This window comes from Zootermopsis nevadensis, unplaced genomic scaffold, assembly GCF_977971745.1.
Source record: "Zootermopsis nevadensis isolate Lab colony 2312 unplaced genomic scaffold, Znev_1.0 Znev_ptg000018l, whole genome shotgun sequence".
Lineage (NCBI taxonomy): Eukaryota > Metazoa > Arthropoda > Insecta > Blattodea > Termopsidae > Zootermopsis > Zootermopsis nevadensis.
In genome coordinates, this window is record NW_028259150.1 from 4080090 (window position 1) to 4098212 (window position 18123).

General features: G+C 38.1%; 1 protein-coding gene across 6 annotated transcripts in view; it reads left to right on the forward strand.

Moving 5' to 3' along the window:
* The window catches only part of LOC110826492 (castor zinc finger transcription factor), a 270044-nt gene that overhangs the window by 107693 nt on the left and 144228 nt on the right, over window positions 1–18123 (forward strand). Inside the window, exon 1 of one of the 6 annotated variants that reach the window (XM_087351135.1) lies at window positions 1585–1696. The exons of the other annotated variants lie outside the window; for them this stretch is intronic. The gene's annotated coding sequence lies outside the window, so the exon portion shown is untranslated. Of the gene's footprint in view, window positions 1–1584; window positions 1697–18123 lie in introns of those variants that run through there. 6 annotated transcript variants of the gene reach the window in all.

Consider the following 18123-nt stretch of genomic DNA (forward strand, 5'->3'; position numbering starts at 1 on the left):
AAAAACGTATTCAACAAAAACAGAAGAGAAAGAAATCAGACGAAAATTTTCAAGGGTGGGGTTGGACGTAGAAAGCTGACTGACCAAGAACAGTTGTCCTCTGAACAGCGACATAATGAAGTAAAAATTCAGATTAGAGAAACTGCTCCGAATAAGACACTAAATTAACACCCCTAAGGGGGATAGTTTAGTGTCTTACTCAAGATTTTAAAACGCATCCAACCCCCCGAAGTGGGAGTTAGTCAAGTGTTTTAACCCGCCTATTGGGGGTGAGAGTTAGTTTAGTTTCTTACTCAAGGGTTAAAACACTTGAATGAGACATAAACTAACACTTCCGAAGGGGGGTTAATTTAGTGGCTTACTCAAGAATTTTAAACGCAACCAACCCCCCCGGAGGGAGGTTCGTCAAGTATTTTAACCACCATTGGGGCGGTAGTTTTGTTTCTTACTCAAGGGTTAAAACACTTTAATGAGACACTAAACTAACCCTTCTGAAGTGGGTTAGTTTAGTGTATTACTCAAGAATTTAAAGTGTTTAAACCCCCCCATTTGGGGGTTAGTTTAGTTTCTTACTCAGGGTTTAAAACACTTGAATGAGTCACTAAACTAACCTCCCGAAGGGGAGTTAGTTTAGCGGGTTACTTAAGATTTCAAAACACAACTAACCCCCACGAAGGGGGTTTGTCAAGTGTTTTAACCACCAATTCGGGTGGGTTAGTTTAGTTTCTTACTCAAGGGCTAATACACTTATATTTGACACTAAACTAACCCCCCCAAAGGGGAGGTTAGTTTAGTGTCTTACTAAAGATTTTAAAACGCAACTAACCCCCCGAAGGGGGGTTGTCAAGTGTATTAACCCCCCATTCTGGTGGGTTAGTTTAGTTTCTTACTCAAGGGCTAAAACAATTGAATGAGACATTAAACTCCCCCCCGAAGGGGAGGGTAGTTTAGTGTCTTACTAAAGATTTTAAAACGCAACTAACCCCTCCGATGGGGGGGTTGTCAAGTGTTTTAACCCCCCATTCGGGTGGGTTAGTTTAGTTTCTTACTCAAGAATTTAAAACACAACCAACCCCTCCGATGGGGGGTTGTCAAGTATTTTAACCACCATTATTTTAGTGTCTTACTCAAGATTTTAAAACGCAACGCAATGTTTAACCCCCCCCCCCCATTCGGGGGTTTAGTTTAGTTTCTTACTCAGGAGTTAAAACACTTGAATGAGTCACTAAACTAACCTCCCGAAGGGAAGTTAGTTTAGCGTATTACCTAAGATTTCAAAACTCAACCAACCCCCCAGTAGGGGGGTTGGTAAATTGTTTTAACCCTCCATTCGGGGCGGTTAGTTTAGTTTCTTACACAAGGTTGATGGCGTTTTACAAACTTGACCAACTAGGAGCTCCGAAAGGAGCGCCCTGCTCTAGTACTATAAAAATTTGTGATTAGTCGTTGTCGTCAAAAAATGACGTCATCAACAAAGTCAACTATAAACAAACTCGGCATTGTTGTGGAACACAACAATGCCGATTAAACAAATAATGCTTCACAACAAAAACTATCAAGCCAGTCGCATTATCACTGCTCCAGAAGGAGCACTTCGCATTCTTGAATATTGACCGACAGTTGGCCTAAAACATCAGAAAAGTGAAAGAAGACGTTATCAACTATTTGAAGTATCAACTCTAACAACTTCAACAAGGTAAACTGATACTTATTCGATATATTACGATTACGAAAACTATTATGAAAACTGACTTTATGATCGATTTTAAGACGAAGATTTGCAAGGGTGGGGCTGGACGTAAACAGTTGACTGAACAAGAACTGTTGGCTTCTGAACATCGACGTAAAGAATTAAACATCAGACCTATTTAACAAATAAGGAAAAGCGAAAGGAGACTTACATTGATAAACGAGATCATATTAACGAAACAAGTAGAAAAACTTAAGATACTAAACTAACCCCCCAAAAGGGGGGTTGGTCATGTGTTTTAACCCCCATTCCGGGGGGGGGGGGGTGTTTTTCTTACTCAAGGGTTAAAATACTTGAATGAGACACTAAACTAACCCCCTTCGATTTATTCGAGCATGATGTAAATTATACATCATATTCCTTCAAAATTATGTATTAAAAATAAATATAATTAGTCTTTAGTTGCACTGATCTCAGAATGTAAAAAGCAAAATATATTATCCCCGGCTACATTACAGACCGATCTTAATGTATCAGAATGTGTGGTTCATAAACTTAATGGGAAATGTTTAAAGTTATTATAAACATGTACATTAGGGTCAGATATTGAATTGTTTAAAGTAGCACTATTGTCCGATTAATATTCTAAAAGTTACAAGATGATTTATTGTGTTGTCAAATTTCGCGTTATCAGCTCGTGAAACTCACAATTCTGATACAACGTTCTTTAGCGTGCAACGACCACGTACTTATTGGGGTGTATAGCGACATAAAACTATTTAAGAAATGAAGAAAAGTGAAAGAAGACGTTACCAACACCAAAAAGGTAATCTGATACTAATAATAATATTTATTCAAGTCATACTGCTCATTCAAGGGTTAAAACACTTGACTACACTAACCCCCAGAAGGAGGGGTTGGTCAAGTGTTATAACCCCCATTCGGGGGGGAGTTTAGTTTCTTACTCAAGGGTTAAAACTTGACCAACCCCCCTCCAGGGGGGTTGGTCAAGTTTTTTAACCCCCATTCGGAGGAGTTAGTTTAGTTTCTTACTCAAGGGTTAAAACACTTCGTGGGGGAGTTTAGTTTCTTACTAAAGGGTTAAAACACTTGGATGAGACACTAAACAAATCCCCCCTTCGGGGGGGTTAGTTTAACCAACCCCCCTTTGGGGTTGGTTGGTTAAGTGTTTTAACCCCCATTCGGAGGGGGAGTTTAGTTTCTTACTCAAGGGTTAAAACACTTCGTGGGGGAGTTTAGTTTCTTACTAAAGGGTTAAAACACTTGGATGAGACACTAAACAAATCCCCCCTTCGGGGGGGTTAGTTTAACCAACCCCCCTTTGGGGTTGGTTGGTTAAGTGTTTTAACCCCCATTCGGAGGGGGAGTTTAGTTTCTTACTCAAGGGTTAAACACTTGAATGAGACACTAACTTAACCCCCCCGAAGGGGTGTTAGTTTAGTGTCTTACTCAAGATTTTAAAACGCAACCAACCCCCGGAAGGGGGGATTGGTCAAGTGTTTTAACCCCCTTCCTTTCAGTGTATGCCGAGTAAACAGATGACGTTTCCTAGGTAACAACAATGCCGAGTAAACAGATGAGGAGCTCCGAAAGGAGCGTTCTGCTCTAGTCTAGAATAAATTGTACGTGACATTTATGTTACACGTTTGTTAGAAATTATGACTACTTTAAAGTATTAGATAATATTAAAACAGAGTTTAAAGAATTGAGATGTGATAATGTGGACTAGATGCGTCTGGCTCGATAGTGTCTAGTGGCGAGCTACTGTGAACACGATAATGAACGTTCTCTTTCCATAAAGGCTGGGGAATATTCTGAACGGTTATTCGCTTCTCTAAAACTGTTCCATGGAGTTGGTTTCGAATTGTGAAGTTACAAGTACAGTGCACATGTTTTCCTAACGAGTTCTTTGCTGTTTTACACTCGTTGCCCATGTTCATTTATTGTAGGCTAGCAGAGTGCTCGCAATGTTACTACGACAAATGTTTATATTCCATACTAATCTTGGTTGTTTACAAACTTATAAAAGGCCGGATCATTTGATACGTCTCGTTAAATATAGGAAAGATTATTATTCCTAAACAAAACATTTTTACTCGTACTCGAAACCAGGACTTTTTTGGGGGTCTATGACCCTGGGTCCTGTCATCTCGCCGAAACAATTTTCCTTTTGATTCCTTTCTTTTATTCCGCCTAGATACGGAGCTTAGAAACCATTTTTTGTCGGATCCCAAACCTAGGAAATGTTTTCGAGTATATGGCCTACTCGTTTGAAAGAAATCTCTTCCTGGTCTCGGAGAATAAGTGTGCCAAGTTTGGTGTAAACCGGTGTAGTTGTGTGATGCAGAGACCTCAGGCGAATTTTTAATGTTGTAGTAGACACGTCGAACGATCAAATCTAAACAAAGCGTAAGAGAGAGACTATTGCTAAATTTTGCTACTTAGCATTTCGCCCTCATCAGGCGGAACAGTCTCAGTCATGACGCCTCAACTTGACTTAGGTAGTGACGTTTCCTTCTCAGTACGGTGACTCGTTTGCGAGATTTCAAAACTTCCTGCATCATGGGAAGATGTGGACGACTATAAGATAGAATTTAACCACATAATAAAGGTTCAACTTAACAGTAAATGGGGTACATATGTGTTACTAATCTGTAAAGTTTTCGTTTCTGACATTTTTAAATATCGTTAACATTTTACGAAATATAAATGCACTGCAATACCTCCGTAATTAATTAGTATTACCAATAACATAATTTACTAGTTGAAGCGTTTCGCTGAAATTCAACGTTGATTTTTTTGTCTTAATTCCCTACCTCTTTTGTTTGCCCTTTCTTTTTTCTTATTTTTGTAACTTCATCTGCTAAAAAAAGGACTTCTAAAAGCTGCCTAATGATTGCAAGACTTGTAAAATGAAACATTCTGCCATCTAGCTTTATTGTTGAGAACTTTGTCAGTGATGCATGACACACACTCAGTCATAAATCTTATCCCACTATATAGATTACTATGTAGTGGCGAATTATGTAGCCTGCTATTTGCTATCGATTAACAATGTTAACAATCGATATGAATTAAAATAAAAAAAGGCTATGTCAGATTGAGCGTCACGGTCGAGTAGTTAGCTTTAATTTGTATTCTGGAGGTCCTCGGTTCAAATCTCGATCTAGATACCGGTTATTCTGAGACTTTTTTGTGGTTGTCCTCAGTTCCTCCGGGAACATGTCGGGATTTTAACACAAATGGCTTTCCTCAACTTGATCATTTCCAAAGCATTCTATCATTTTATGCTACGTACAGCGTCATTGAATAAAGTATAAATAAATTAAAGAAGGCCGGAAAGGACTAGCAGAGAACACGTTTTGGAACCATGTATTCCATTCCTTTGTCTGTCTTTCCGTTCTTGTTATAGAAGAGTGTAGAGTGAAAGGCCTGGATTCGAAACTGGACTTTCAGAAGGAGGTTGTTGCTACTGAACTGTGCACATCTTTACGTAGTTCTTCCTTGACAGTGAAGTGCCAAGTTAGCGAAAGTCGTGATGGTATGACTAACCATTTTGCTTATCCTTGCTTTCTTATTGATTTATTTTTGATTCTGACTGTACTTATATGGTTGATTGCGTGGTGTGGGTTTTAATATTAATGAAATTTTTGACGCTTGCTGGCAAATGCTTCTGTGGAATGAATATATAGGATAAAGACGTGATTCGAATTTTATTACACGTGTATACACTGTGAGCTCTTAACGTGCGGCTACATGCCGTATAGAGAGAGAGAGAGAAAGAGAGAGACAGACGCGTTTGCAAGGAGCTGAATCGTTTTACTACTAGTCTGGGCTATTAACGAGGGATGGTCGATATTCGGTTATGAAACTGACGCCGAATTTAAAAGGAGCATTTCAGCTCCGACAAAAACAACTCCAGACAAGCATGCTGTGGTTCTTTTCCATCTCTTTACTGATAATTATTTCGTCTGTGTGTTTTAAATATATAGAACTGTGTTGTCGAGTGATACTGAGCTTCTTACGGCAGGGAAGATGTTGATCTTTTAGGTTGTGACGCCGTATGTAGTCCGCCCAGAAGATGAAGACAGTATGTTTCTCTGAAACGCTGGTCTCTTACCTACCTGTTCATACGGCGTAACACCCCAGAAAAGATTGTCATCGTACGAAACAGTGTCTTACTTTGAGAGGAAACTAGTAATTGAGAATGTCTAAAGACAGTTCTTGGCCTGAATAGAATATTTGGACCGAAGAGAGACGAAGTAAGAGAGGAAATCTTCACAGTTCAAACTCTTGACCCGCGACTAAGATTGGCAAGTACGCACGTGTGGAAGAAGCTAGGCACATAGCCGCGCAGTTTGGTGAGATCTAATTAGAAAAGTCCACTTGGGTGGCGAATCCGCGATTGGATAATGAAATTGCAATGATTATTGTATTTCGTTAAAGGTGAATGGCTATCTAGCATTAAAGGGTCTGTAGTCTCGGGTTAATAAACGGAATTATAACGTCGCGTAACAACACACGAATGAATAGTTCGTTTCTCGCCACATTAATATTTTTCTTGGTTGGGAATGTACAAAAATAGTATATGAATCGACAAAGGTTGTGTTAACCGTTTGTAAGCGACTGGATTCTGGAAAGAACTCGCGTCGCGACGCAGCTGGGCACAATCGTTTGTTGGATTTTGTAACTATCAGTATCGTAAATCATATTTAACATTTCTTAGGTTGCTATTGTGGTAGACGTGTGCAGAAGGACTGCAATTTTTTTGTCGACTTTATATGGCTTTGGAGAGGTATATTTTGTGCTCGGTAAGGTGATAAGTTATACGGAATTTGTATTGAATTAAGCCCTTCTTACTGAACAGCAATGATATAAAACGGCATCTGTAACTTCATTGCAATTACATTAGGGTCACAACTGCAATTAATAAAACATTATAGATGTCGTAAGTTGTTCCCTGGAGAGCAAGGTCGACTATTTAAGAATTACAACAAAACATGCATTAAAAGGAAGAATTGTGTTGTATTATTTACTTTAAGCATGAGCGTCATTCCTGTGTACGTGAGTCAGTTTTTATTACTCGGTAAATCACAGCAAACGTAAGCAGCCAGGTTATATTAATAGTAAGTTATGACGGGATTGAATTGTGCCTGTTCATGGGGGTGGATGCGGGGGGAGAGACGGAATCAGTTTTCCGTAACCTTTTACTCAATAGCTGACACGTCTGTGGAATTTTGGTGAAGCTCGTGCGAATTGCACGAGACTCGTGATCTCTGTACAATGTCATTGTCTGTGTCTCCTTGCGCCATCGCCGCTGCTGTTAACATCATCACTCACCTTTTTCCAATCCACAGTTACCACTTCTAGTAAACTGAAAAGCAGACGATTAATGAGAATAGGATGGAAAAATTACTCTGTGGATCTCTGCGAATTCTGTACCAAGTAATTGTAATAAAATACGTAAATAAGTTAAACAAGGACCATTGTTCTGTGATAAAGTTATCGTGGTACATAAACTTATAATATGGAAATAAATTCCTAATGTCAGGTTAACTAATAATAGAAGTAACTGGATATTTATTTTAGTTGTCATTAATACTCTTATCAACCTAACCCTGGTAGACATATTTCTTATGGCCTTTTATTTATTTATTGTTAAACTCTGTAACAGAAGACTGGCCATCGAACAGAAAGTTCTTCCGGACCACAGCCTGGTATATAACTATCTCCAGTGACGCTGTTCTACTCGTGCTTATAACTAGAAACCTTCCTTATGACCATAAATGGCTTAATTAATTGAGTTCTCTGATAACAATTGGTCTCAACTGTGACTTCCGGGGTCCCGGCAGAAAGTGCTGTAGTATTGGTAAGCTGATTGCATGTATTCCTTTTTTGGAGCTGTATTTGTCGCGTATCGGGAAAGCCTTGTAGCGCTTGACGGTGGTACATGTAATTTCAACCGGGGAGTGATAACTGAGCTGATAGATGATAAGTTTATCAATGAACGTCCTGTATAATCATAAGACTGTAGAATGCCATGAAACATCCATTTCTTGTTCACAGAACATCTGTGCTTCTTATTAGCAATAGCATTGCAATGGAGATTGTTACACGCGAGCATGCTGCTTTTTATACTTTATATTTTTGTCAGTTGGACAACTTAAAAGTTGTGTGTATTTGTTGTGGAGACTTTGTTGAATGAAGTCATTGATTTTTTTAGAATGTTGTTTATACACAGCGCGAGAAGTGTTTTCTTCCTCGAGATGAAATGATTCATGTTTTTGAAAGAAAAAACACGCTCCTCTTAGGTTCGACATAATTGAAGAAAAACGTTTTCGTCGTATTTTAAGAAAAGTTGATGATTCATTGTTATTGCCAACGATTCGTTTTGTTTTTGTTTCGTGAAAGTTGCATCATGGAATATTCCCCACTTTCCTCTTTTTTTAGTTTTCTTTGTTAAGCGCCCATACCAATGCGAAAGTTGAAGATTAACCTAAATACAAAAGTAAAAATTCCTTTGTTTTTCATCACGCACAAATTCATATGAAATCCTGTTTAATGCACCACTACGCTGAGGGTAATCCATTGATTGCCTTTTCATTTCTGGAGTCATAAGAAGTGTGGCGAGCTAAAGATTTCTGTCATTCATTTATTTTACATAATTTTCTGCCTTTATTATTAATAAATGTGGTACAAAGGGGTTTCTTTCAACTGATTGAGTCAGTAAAGGCTGGTGTTTAAGAGTGTTATGTGTTCGCCCTTATTGTTATGCTGAGATGTGTAAATCCTTCGGCCACATTTTCCCATTACTAAGATTTGTTTATAATGTATTCTCCTTATTGTAATAGACAAACACAGAGTCACTTTATCTTTCGAAACTTAAATTCTCAAATTTCAGAATGTCCTTCGTAGGATTTGAGATTTTCACGGCGGTGAGTCTGAAGATGGCTGTCTTCTGGGTTGTAGCGCCGTGTAGTCTGGCAGAAGTTTGCCAACATCCCAGAGGACCTTTTTGCCTCCATATCCAGGGCGTTTATTGACTCAGCAAAGACCTCTGTATCGTTGTTAACCTTCTACCAGACTATTCTGCCCAACAACCCAGAAGACGCGATCTCAGAATATCTGTCCGTCGTCGAGTTTCGAACAGAATTTTCGACCAAAATACAGCTCGGTTATTCGCTAGGTAGCGATGAGTGAAAAGCGGTTTTAAATAGGGTATTGATTACTCTGTGTGTCTGAGGAATAGCTGCACGTCGGTGCAGACAACTTGCTGTTTGCTAAGGAATCAGCGAAGCCATGCTTGCTGTTTTATATAATGTTATAATCTGATGCAAATAGGGATTAACTTGTGTTTGGAAATATAGCTAAAAGTGTGTCTTCTGCTTGCATATCCGCATAAAATGTTACGTTTTACGTGAATTAATTTTCGCAACTCTTGTAAGACATGACTATTTGTTTGAAAATGTGACCTTCTTTTGCCTACATTGACGTTAAATTGACGTAAATGAATAAGAAAGAAAAGAATTTCCCCACCGAAGTGGTCTCTATTGCGTGCAGTTTGCTAACAATTTCCGTGTTGTTTCTTGATAGACATTTTAGGTAACTGTGCTGGTTGATGTCTCTTGGTACAGTTTATTCCGCCGTCTTACGTGCTGTTGCAGTAGGCATCAGCTGTTGACGAAGTGGTATTTTCTTTCTGCAGTCTTACATTACGATTAACTCTGCTGATATTTGGCTTTGAACCGATTGAAATTCCAATGATTGATTTACGAACGCGCATACTGTAACCATAATCATTCATAAAACACCGCTTTGATTGCGCAATATCTTCAGCCAGTACTCCACTAGTTTTGCTATGCGATGCCTTTCGATAACAGCAGTGTGTGTTCTAAGAGTTTCTAGTGACACCTTCTGGCATATGAACAGTCGCCCAAAATGATTGTTTAAATGGAAAATATGAAACCGTGCGCGCTAAGTAATTAGGCGATGAAGATCCTCGACTTTTCGTAGCTCGTGACTATCATTTGATCCCGTGTAATCTGTATTTCATGATTGTATTTGTGGTACAGACATCGTAATAAACTGTTAAAAAATCAAGAAACTTTGTCAGAGCCCTTGGTACTGGACTGTAAAGTCGAAAAGATTATTTTGTGTTCATTAATTACTGAATTTATATTATAAAATAATTGTAATTTGAGAATTTGAAATGGATTAGATCTGTTGTCTTTTCTTGTTAAGAAGAAACAAATGGAGGTGGATTAAGAAAGTAAAGAAATCAATGAAGGAAATAAAATATGTTAAGAAAAATACAGAAAGAAACAAAATGGGAGAGAGAAAAAAAATGGATGCGATGAGAATACAAGTTTTGCCGTTACTGACAAGGCGAGTTCATCAGTGTTAAGAACTTTTGTTGTTACGGGACGTGCCGGTCGCACTGTTCTTCAACAATCTTGAACCGTCATTTGCTGCGATGTACTTGCCGAACACTTTCTTGGTAATGTTGAATCGTTGGTTATGTGTGTCCTGCGAGCTTCCACTTGAGAAACAACACTCATTTTAATTTTCAGGTCTGAAAAAAAGAGAGGAAAAGAATAAGAATAGTCTTACACAATAACAGCTCAAATGATAAAAATCAAACAATGACATACATTAAATATTAAATGAATTATGCATATACCTTTAGTGACATTAAAGTTTTGTGTCTTCTTATTTCAATATGTACACCCCCCCCCCACCCCACCCCCCCACCCCCAGTTCAAGAAAAGCTCATACATAGTACACAGACTTCACAGATTTTATCGACTAAAACGTTGTACACCACTGAAGCAAAATTGCCCTTGTTGATGCAAGGTTAGGTTAGTTGATGGTTGGTTAAAAGATGCGGTTGAAAATTAGGCATGTTGTTTGTATGTTAATGTTCACCGAAAATCGAAAAGAACAATGAACTGAAATGAGTTGGTTTCAAAATTGTTGTAGTAGTTACGAATGAAGACGGAATATATTAATCATTAGGGCTGAATCAGGAGGTAAAACTGCAGAAGAGTTAGGTCTGCCGAAACAAAGGATCCCCCCCCCCTCCACCGGTACCTCCGCCGGTTGGTTTACGACGTGTGTATTTCTAACGGAGAACGAAGCTAAGAGTTATCAGTATTTTGTGGTTTTCGCCATGTAGTGACAGCGTAATTCTTCCTGCGTTTCCGAGACCTGTAGTAGCACCCACCAAGATATAGATATAATATTCTTTTCTGAGGGAATATTTTGCTTTACGCTGTGAGGCGGAGGTCAAACGAGTCACGAATGTGGAGGGTAGAGCTTTTTAAGCAATTAGGCCAATTCCGCGTTGTCACGACTAGTCACGACCTTTTTTTTTACATTTTTCGTTGCTCAAGTTATTTTCTGTCTCTGTTTCGCTTGTACACACACACACACACACACACACACACACACACACACACACGCGTGAACAAAACATTTGTTTTAAGTATATTCTGCAGTACTGTACTTACCCTAGCTTAAAGCATGACCGGTATAAATAGCTCTTAAAAGTTGTGTGATTCAGTGGTTCTCAAACGTGTTAGTCTAAAGCTGTCTTCATGTGAACAAAAAGTCCGAAAATCCACCAACGTACACACACACACACACAAAAGACTTAAAAATGTGGTGTATCAATTTTTAAAAAATGGTTATTAATGTCTATAAATTCCATCTGTTTAATGTTATTTGGCATTTTCTTACCAGTTTGTGTGTTATGGGCAGGCTATTTGCTCGGCAAACGCTTCACGATTTGAGGTTATCACGGTGGTGACTACGAAAATGGCTGTCTTCTGGGTTGTAGCGCCAGGATGTAGAAGTTTACCATCGTTACAGAGGTACTTGCTGCCTCCATCATCATCTTTACTTATCGCCATGATGATGGCGGCAGCAAGGACCTCTGAAAAGGTGGCGCTAGAGCCCAGAAGACAGGCGTCTTCAAAAGTATTACAAAGTAAGGTAAGCCGAAGTGATCCATGTACTGCAGTTAGTGACAAGTGGAAATATGTTGCTACGTGTATGACATGCGATACGATAATTATCAATTCAGAAACAGTCTGCAAGAGACTGTCTGGATGCCGCAGATGACGATACGAGTGCATGATGCTATCGATTATCGATAACTCTTTTCGTATTCCGATGTGAGGAATATATCCCTATTCGCTTCTAATAGCTTTCCAGCAATGAGTGAAAGAATGAAAGCACTTTTTCTGTAGTTAATCTTCAAGTGACTTAAATACGGAATAAATAATTGGATTAACAAAAGAGCGATTTTTTCGAAAACGTGTAAAATATGCTTGAATATACTTTTAAGTAGGTCACAACCCTTTCCTTCCACGACTTTGCCCAGTCATCGTTCTCAGTTACGCCTTCCATTAGATACTGTTCAGTCTATGTAGCTGGAAAGGCGTCTTTAAATATACTGTGAAATAATAAATGAGATCGTGTGATTAGATACAGTCGCGTGAAAAACTCAAAGAGCAAATGAAGTAATTAAGAAGTTCAGTGTTCAGATTAAAGAAAGTAAATTTAATGTAAAGTGGATGAATAGGTTTAAGGGCGAGGCGTATGTGGTGACACTAATGTAGCTTAAGATCTCGATAGTAACAAGTGATATGTTCGATTAATTAATATTTTAGTCTGTTGGCTGGATAGACGGATGGCTGGGCGAATGGATGGAGTCGTGGTGGAGCATGGACGTAGGAGTAGGCAGTTAAAGCCAGTGGCAGGTGATTAGCTTCAAGAATAAATACATCGCTGAGAGAAAAGTAGGCATAACCTCGACCTCACGGGATGTATTCGCGACATGAATGTTTCTTTGCACCTGTTTGATCTGCGAGAGAAGTTGCCCTACATTTCTGCGCTATAACGCCTGTCAGAGCAGACTAAACCGATTGTAAACTGGAATAATGGCAAATGAGCGGAGTCTTCTAACGAGAATAATGCAAGAAGTGAACTGGCTATAGGAATAAGTAGGTGAGTGAGTAGGTGCTGCTGCTACTGGAAATGGAATCATGAGAATTATTCCGTACCATTAGTAATAACGCATTACGGTCTTGATACAACACAGAATCCCTGTAACATAGACATATATATAATTCTATTAAACGATTATAATCAGAATAAATTCAGGACATACCAGTTACTATCCATTTAAAAGCTGTTATCATATCATCTACTTTCCAGCATACAAAAACCATTTTCATCATTAGTTTGGATGTAAAACGTGGGGGGGAGAAAGTTCAAAAAATATTTGGTTCTAAGTAGAATGTAGGCTGGAGAAAGTTGCATTATGAAGAGCTCCATAGTGAAACGGATAGTTCATAATTTGTGCAATTAACCAGACAGCACTACGGTGATTAAACGAAAGAGGGTGAAATGGGCGGGACATATAGCATGCATAGGAGAGATGAGAAATGCAGACGAATTTGTGGTCGGAAAATCTGAAAGGAATAGACCACTTGGAATTCATAGGCATAGGTGGTAGGGTAATATTAAAATTTATTTTGAGTAGGGTGGGAGGGTGTGGACTGGATTCAGGTTTCATAAATGGCGGGGAATTTCGTAACCAACTGAGAGATTACGAGCTTCTCAAGAAGAGCTCTGTTCCATGGAATTAGTTAAGAATGATGAAACAGGCAATTTGAAATATTCAGTATTTTTCATGTCTTGTTATTTGTGCTCATACAATTTATTAGGTAATAAATACTTGCAAGTTTGTTTTGATGGCAAGAACTACCGTGAATGAGGGTGTCAGTTGAAGTGGGTTTCTGTTGGTTGCAAAATTTTAACATTTAAAAAATGTAATTCTTAGACTAATTTTCTTGTGAAAGTTATGAAAGGGTGTACTGTGTTAAATTTTGTGTATATGTTTTATTGTGGGTTTTATCTTTGTCGGTAGAGATAGTTACGTGGATGGTCACCTCTCAGTATGTGAAACCGAGTTTGTAACCCATATGAAACAGTTAGTTGCAGATGGAGCACAGAAATACCCTTTGTTCTGATTTTAGCTTTAGCAAGCTTTTCTCTAATTTAATCCGGTCATAAATAAATACTTAATATTATTATTATTTTGATTTCTTTCTGTCGCTATCAAGTTACCAGTTGCCACATTTTCAAGGAAACTTATAAGCTGACCTTGTACCATTATTATTATGTCGTGTATTCCGTTGAACTTACATAACGTATTCGTAGTTTCTTCTGCATTTATTGTTGCTGTTACTTGGACCGTTTATATTCTGAAATAAGTCCACTCCACCTTGACAGCAATAAGGATTTTAACAAGTCTCATGCCGCGTTGAATTTAGTTATGAACATACTCGTGTGTGTCGAAACTATATTGTTTTTGTTTATTGTTGTTTCGATTATGACTTTTATTGGCATTACCACACAAAATAAGTCAAGGCCATTTTGAAAGTTTTTAAAAGGTGGAGTGATATGATTCAACTGTAGTGGGTGGAGTGGACGGTTTTGGTTAGAGAAAGCATGGCTACCGGTTTTGGAAATCGAGTAGATTGTCAAATTTTAACTTTTTTAGTACTCGGTTGTACAGTGCTGACTAGTATTATAATCAGCAGCATCATTATCATTAATGTTTTGTACATTTGTAATTTAAGTCGATGTTCTTGACTGGCCCATATGAACAAAAGCGTATTTCGAAACACAGACCTTCGAGGATATGATTTCAAGTATAACATATCTTGTAACAGCTGTAATGACCCTGAGCTCTATTATTTATCGTAAAAAGAAATGAATTACCGCTTATTGTTAGTAACAACCAGCGATGAGGTGATAAAAAGGTAATGATGCAAGTGTTCCACTTTGCAAAAGTACATGAAACAGAAATTAAAAACTAAGATTTAGTATGTTAATGGCTGGTTAGTGTATTTATTTATGATTTTGTCCAGGATACGTTAGCTGCGGAAATTAATATCAGTCTTTACATTAAAAATGTTATTCGGCTGCCGCGTGGGTGGAGTAATAAAGGTTTTGAAACATTATTATTTTCTTCATTTGTTAGTTCGTATGCCGTTATTGCACAGTATACATTATCTTATCATGTTTTATAGCGCTGATATGTGCAGCGAAATAGCGATCGATCCTACAAGCTCTTCCGCTCTACCAATCAGCACCATCAAATCCAACTCACCATCTAGTGCCTGCCTAATATAAGGCTTCCAAAAACGCCCAACCTTTACATGTTCACCCTGAAGATGGCAGCTGCAGTGTTTTCCTAAACCTTGGAACATTCGGCGCGGCTTATCACCGAAAGCCGAAGTTGTACGTTCGATTTACATTTTGAACACCTCGAAATTCCTGTTGCCTGCATATGCGGTGACTGTAAGACTTCTGCTTAAACACATGTTTACCGATGTAGCTGAAAAATTCCTACGCATTAGGGCATAAGTATGTGACAGTTCCTTTGAAATACGAGTTCATGTTGTTTAATGAACGTGATGAAACGTATCCAGTTTCGTACCGTAATTACCTTTAATTAATGTTACTATAAGGCTGTAATTAATTTAATTAGTAGTCTATATGTATATTGCAAATTAATATCTACACTATGAACTGCGTTGTTAGCCCGTAATGAAAGAAAATAGCATAAACAACAACAAAAGACACAAAGATAGGCATCCATTAAATTATATTATTAAAATGTGAGGATCCATATTCGTGCTCTTACACAGCTTTTAAAAGTAGTTTGATTAGCCTACACGTGTCGCTTTACATACACATTACCGAACTGTGACTTGCATTTTAACAGAAGAATTCAACAGTATGGTAATTCCTTCAAGTAATCGTTTAGCAGTGGATACTTTCAGATATTCGTAGAAGGCTTGAGAGTTTCTGTTTGAGCAGAAATGGAGTACATGTATGAATGAAGAGCGGATACCAGAAGAATTACAGACACGTGTAGAAGAATACTTGTTTTTTTTTTAAGTTCTCTGATTATGCAGCCAAGTGTTTTACGTCTGAGAAGAATGTTGCATAATAACATTAATGGTGAATGCAGAAATCAGAAAGTATGGGCCTGCAGTTTTAATACCCGAGAGTTCAGAACTGTGAATGTAATGTTGATGGTTAGTTTAACGGCGGACTACTAGCAACAGTCTAGCCCAGAAAGGCATTTAATATTCCAAATTCTGAAGTACAAAAACTTTAGTGTACATGCGAAAAATGTGATACTAGAAATTTTCTAAAGAAGCATCTGAAATCATGTTTTCTTTAAACTATGATATTGTACCCCAAAAGTGTCGTGTTTTTAAAATTATCTGAATAGATTTGTGAAATATACGTTTTCTTTAAACAAGAATATTTTTCAAAAGAAGCGATGACGCAGTGGCCGCGCGGTCTGAGGCGTGGGTCTTGTGCCACTTGGTCGCTGGGACCGTGGGTTCGAATCCCACTCAAGTCATGGATGTTTTTCTGTGTTGTGCTGTCCTGTGTACAGGTAGAGGCTTTGCGACGGACCGATCCCTCATCCAAGGAGTCCTACCGAATATCTATAGATAAAGCTAATGAAAAGTTGGGACCCGCAGTGCTCAATCACTTGAAGAACGGGTCGTTCCCAGTATCCCAGCTATTAAAGTAATCTGATTGAGCCTTTGAAATCAGTATTTTCTTTGGATAATATTGTAGTTTGGTACAAAACACAACGGGCAAACATAGTAATGCTAGTAGGAAAGCTGCTCTGTAGTGACGATTATGATGATTACAATGTTGATGGCAATACTAATGTAACATAATTTAAAAGGATTTTATATATGCCTACGCAATAGTCGCTAAATTTACATAATACTATTTTCATCATCTTTGTCATATTTGTGAAACACTGTGTCTTTCGTAACTGTTGGATGATTATTTAGCTACTTTGTTAAATTAAATTACGTAGTTTAGTTAAATCGCCCCGTCAGCTAAATATGACCATTTCCTTGTTTTCGAGTGTTGCTGCATAATACAACTATCTCATTAATCCGCACTGTTCTAATATTTTAGCCAAATATGTACCCTAGTTTTCCTGGAAGTGTGACTGGGCAAGACGATAAACGTGCTAAAATGTTCAGTCGTGATTTCGTATTTGTAGAGGTCTGTGACAGCTGTAATGGCAGTGAAGTACTTTGTAATTCGGAAGTGCTATTATGATAACTTACATTAAGATGTATCAGTTTTTGCAATAAATATGGCCGCAGTCCGTTCTGTGATGGTGGTGTTGGAGTGTCGTCTGTGTGTGTCTGATCTTTTCCTTTCTAGGATGAAAGTCGAACTTACTTGGTTTTGTGATAAAATAATTTTAAAAATTCTTTTTAAATGAAACACATTGAACACCATTGTTCTTACAGAACATTGATGGTGCCAACTTTACAGGTTTGTTGGTAATAAAACGAAACTTAGAAGAAGCGTTTTAGACCAGTGTAAATGTCTACACCGAATCTGTATTATGAAGTAGCCTATGTGTAGGCCTGCCTGCGTTTCCTTAACAGATTAACAAGTTTGTTTCGTCCCAGGAGAAAGGTGGCAAATGAGTCATAGCGTATGCAGAAATTGATAAGAAGCAAAACTTTTCATACTGTGTCTAGTTTCGAAGTTCAGTACTTTAAATTAAATTACAACTGTTCTCCTTGAGCCTAAGTGACTAGTAGTTAACGACCAACAGCAGATAACAACAGAACTGGCATAAAAGTGTTTATTTATTTCTTTATTTAACGACGCTTCCTTAACCCTGTATGTTGTAGCGTAAAATGTGAGCGATCGTGCACTGTCCCAGTCGGTGCCTGCAGGGACAACAATCTCGAGAACCCCTCGGTCTCTAGCCCGAAAAACGAGTCCAGGACCCCACAAACACAAATCAGGAATCCTAACCATTTTATAATGGCCTTCAATCGTTGCGGTTTCTTTATAAACCTCCCGAAACAGACTTATGTTTGGGTAGATTCCTTCTGTTAAATATTCATAATCAATAACAAAATTTTGTGCACTGTTTTTTTATCAGTCGTTCATAAGACTTTAACGTACGACATGGGACATATGGAAACAGTTTTACGTTTCATTATTATTTAATGAATATTTTAGGTACGTTTTCTGCTGCAGTGACATTTTAAACTTTATGGCGAAAAGATATTATGATTTTATTACTTACCTAACTGGAGCGATTAATACATTAATAATACATTACACAACGAAGAAGTTAATTACTTATCTAACCATCTATTGTTAGGTTAAGTTAAGGAATTGACACTCAACTTGTAGCTCGAGTGAGGAGAAAAGCAAATTTATGCTGAATTTTGGGGAGAACACGTCTTGAAAAGTGGTAATTTTGATCAATGAGATGAGTTTAAGGGATAGTATTAATATGGTCCCGTGGAAGGTTGATAAGT